Raw genomic sequence first — 4,482 nt, forward strand, 5'->3', positions numbered from 1 at the left:
TTATTTGTTGATGTACTTGTTATTATGTGACTTTAATGGTTGTTCTATTATTAATATTTCTCTAGTTAGATGTTGGTTATAAGTATCGTTTATGACAGACTTAAATTATGGATCTCATCATGTTTTGGTTATTAAATGAAATGTTAATGAATAAACGATCTAATAGATGATAATGCAGCTATTGTGAGATGGAATCCAACCTTATTGACGATTATCAGATAAATATAAGACCGCTATGATCAAATATGTAATTATTACCTGTAGACTACGTGTTAATGATGTGTTTGATTAAATGTCTATCATGGATAAGCTTTGTTATGTCAAATTCTTTTTTAATTTTTATGTGAAATTATTTTTCCCTATGTCATCTATCATTCCTAATAGTTTTATGAAGTTCTGGGGAGTAGGCTAGATACTAGCCTGAAAACGTGGCTTAAGTCTCAAAGCAGCTGCCACATAACTGCGTGGACAAGTATGCAGTCACATGTAGGCCATGTTCTGGGAATGACTGAAGGATCAAATTCACATGGAGAGCTTGTCATGGGAGCAACTGGGGGTTTATTTAACTTAAAAATAAAGTTACCTCTAGGGTTGGGAACCTAGAGTGGTTGGTTAGCCCCTGGGGGTCTTGTAGCTCCAGAGAAAGGTCAGTTTGGTTTTGGTTTGTCAATTACACTTCCTCAACGGTACTTTGGAAGTTGAATCACATCATAGTAACTCTTCATCACATGTTTACCCTAGTGGACCAATTAGTTTGTGTAAACTTTGGAGGAGGGTGTTATAGAGTGGTATCAGAGCACGATTCAAACCTTGGACTAGATGGGCAAAATGTGTTTGTCACGCATGCATGGTGGCGGTCATCGTTACAATTGCATTGTCATGTGGAAGTTGATGATGTTTTTGTTGAAATGCAGTTGTCATGAATGCATGTTGGTTGAATATGTTTGTTGTCTATGTAGATGTATGGATGCATTGTCATGGTTATAGTTGTCATGCATGAAGTTATGGCATTAAACTGATATTTTCATGCATGGTAATTGGATAATGTGGTAGACGATGTTAGTATATTGTTATGATTATGATTATACATGTATCATGATATTCTAGCTGATCTTGTAGACGAGATACCATCCCTTGAACTCTATAGTGGTATGTTGATTATGTTTATATTGTTGTTTAGCTGACATGGTATGCTTGTAGGAAGAACAAGAGGATTAAAGATGACTAGCAAGATGGTGGATTACAGTTCATGAGATTCTCCTATAGATCAGATGAGTAGCATGGTGACAAGTTATCTCTTGACATAGCAGACACATTGAGAAGTTTTAAGGAAGATATAAGAAGTTGAAAAGCATATAATGAAAAAGTCATTCAGGCACAGGAGAAAATAGGAGATGTCAGTGTAGTTATCATTCATATCTTTTGAAACATTTAGAGATAGGGACCACTTAGAATCGTTCATGGACAAGTGGACAAGAATAATGGTGCATATGGTAGTAGGTCTCATGGTGGGCACAAGTTAGATATGGAGGACATGATCAGAGATTAGAGGTTCTTAGATATTCGAAATAGGAGAGGTGATGGACATAGGCTCTATTCCAGTTTGGGTTCCAACAGGTATCGTGGTCACATTCTCTATCATCCTTACATAAGGACTAACAAGGGATTCTTTTGAGATGAGTTTAAGAAAGCCAAGGCACCTACATGGGATGAAGATGTTATTTGAGCTACATGATTACATAGAGAATATGAAGGCCATAATAGTTATTTTCAGCCTCAAAGGGAAGAAAAAAAATCTAGTGGGAACATGTGAAGTGGGTTAGAGACATCAGGACCGAGGAGTTGAGTTGGCATGAATTGAAGAGAATTTTTAGGAAGAATTCTTTGTCAAAAAGGTACTATGACATTAAATCCAAGGAATTATACGAGCTAAATATGGGATCTCTGACAGATGAGGAGTATACAACCAAGTTCCATGAATTTTTGAGGTATGTGCCATAACACAAGAATTAGAAAGCCAAAGTTCAAAGGTTTGTTAGTAGATTTCCATTAGCATTTAGGGATCAAATTGAGTATGATGAGCCTAAGTCACTTGAATAATTCACTGGGAAGTTGAAGCAATGTTATGAGCAATCAAAGCGTAGGATAAAGTCTCAACAAGGCAGGAAAGGGGAAGACAAGACCAAAGGTAAATGGAAGGGGAAAAGAGAAAGAATTAGTGATGCAGGTGAGAGAGAATGTTGGACCTTACAATAAGTTTAATGGACCTCATCTTGGAGAACAACATAACAACGGTGATGGTAGGAGATAGTTTCAGTGTTGGACATGTGGTAAGGAGCATCTTAAGATTGATTTTCTGCAGAATTAGGGTTGAAGGCCTCATATCTATAGTGCTTAGGAGGCGCAGAGAGCTGGGGATGTTAGGAAAAGAATTCCTAGGATGTATGCAAAATTGGATAATAGGAAGGTGAACCAACAAGCATCTATTATTGAGATCGATAGTAAGATTTGTGATAAAGTTGTTTCTATTTTGATTCACCTTAGATCTAATTCTATTTATGTTAACCCTAACCTAGTGGGTAAGTAATGTTTGAATAAAGAAGTGCACACAAAGTCTTGGTTAGTGTAGTTAGCTACAAATACAAAGAATAGAGTTCATCATTGGGTAAGAGCTTGTGAATTTGAGTTTAACGGTATGCCTACATCAATGTATTTGAATATACTTCCATTGGGATCATATAGTATGCTATCGGGTATGGATTGGTTGTAACTTTAGAGGACCAAAGTACATTGTTATGACAAGGCTATTAAGTGCTTGGATGACAATGGAGAACATAGAATATTGTATGATAAGAGGGCGGCTACAACGGTAAGAGTGATTATAGCTATGATATAAAAGCACAGTCAAGGTGAAGGGTCTATGTTATTTGAAGTGCATATTTCTAGTGATAAAGGTAAGAATGATAAGGATGAAAAGATATTGAATAGTTACCTGGTTTAACAGTTGTTTCAAGATGTATTTCCTATACAGTTTTCATATTTTCCACCTCATGAGGAAGTGGACTTTTCTATTGAGTTGGTACCAAGGGAAGCACCAACATTAAAGACACCATACACGATGAGCACTCTAGAGCTAGTAGACTTGATTTTGCAACAAAAGGAAATGCTTGACAAGGGATACGTTAGGCCAATTGTATCGTCATTGAGTGCACCAATATTGTTTGGGAAGAAGAAGGATGATACTCTCAGGTTGTGTATTGATTACAAACAACTGATGTAGAAATTAGGATGTATATTTACAACTTCTCATGAAGTTTTAATCAAAATCACAAGTTAAAAACCTACTCTACTACTTTGCAAACATTATTTCACAATTTAGAACAAAAATCTAAGACGTGCAAGAAGAAATAACACACATGCAACAAGTATTTTTATCTGGGGATAGAAATCTGCTAAAAATTCCAATTCCTGCTTGATTTAATCAAATGAATAGAGATGTATTACAATTTATTTTCTAAATTAAACACACCCTGTAAGTGCATAACCTGTCTCTCTTATCACTCGAGGATCCTAGCCCAGACATAGCCAAAGTTTTCCTCTACCTCGGCTTGAGATCTTATTTCCTTTCACTATTACTTGAGGAATTAGGTCCTTGTTATTTACAAAATTCCTCTAATTGAATCACACAATTCCTTAGGTTGATCATTTGACTGCATGCAACACCTGTACACTCAAGTCTAGTCTATAAATGATGTTACACAGCCTTGGAATCTCCACCTCAACTAGGTAACTCAAATTCTCTACATGAACTATCTATTTTGGGTTCATTGATCATTTAACTAGATGATCACTGAGTTTGACTGAAGTGTGACTTCTTAACTAACTTTCCAATAGTTCTTCCAAAAGCTGGAACTAGTTTAACTAAAAAAACCTAAGATACCTGACATTGGTTACTACAAATTTACAATCATACATGATGAAATGAACGCTAGCTCCACCAAATCGACTTTACTAAGTAAAATGGGTGGAAAAAGCCATGTAACACAAGTTAACATCATCCAATTTGTCTTCTGATATGGAAATTTGAATTTTCTCAATTTAATCAAGGAAAAATCAGATTGAGAATTTCTTGCTGCATTTTTCAACACTCTCTCTTAGCGAGAAAGGGATTATTAGCCATCCTTATCCTACACCTTTGGAACTCGAACTTCCCTCTTAACAATGCCTTTATCAAAATTTCAGCATATTGTTCCTTTGTCGGAATGTACTGCAACAACATTATCCACCTCTACACACAACCCCACAAATGGTGATACATGATATCTATATGTTTTGATCAATCATGAAAACCAAGATTTCTAGAGAACTTGATGCAACTTTGATTATCACAGTAGATCATAGTTGGATCCATCATCTGACCAAAAATCCAACGAGTATTTTTCTCATCTAGATTGCCTTAAATGCTTCCTCACAGGCAGCCAT

Source organism: Pinus tabuliformis, chromosome X, assembly GCF_031772625.1.
Source record: "Pinus tabuliformis cultivar Carrire ecotype Pingquan chromosome X, CPIR1, whole genome shotgun sequence".
Lineage (NCBI taxonomy): Eukaryota > Viridiplantae > Streptophyta > Pinopsida > Pinales > Pinaceae > Pinus > Pinus tabuliformis.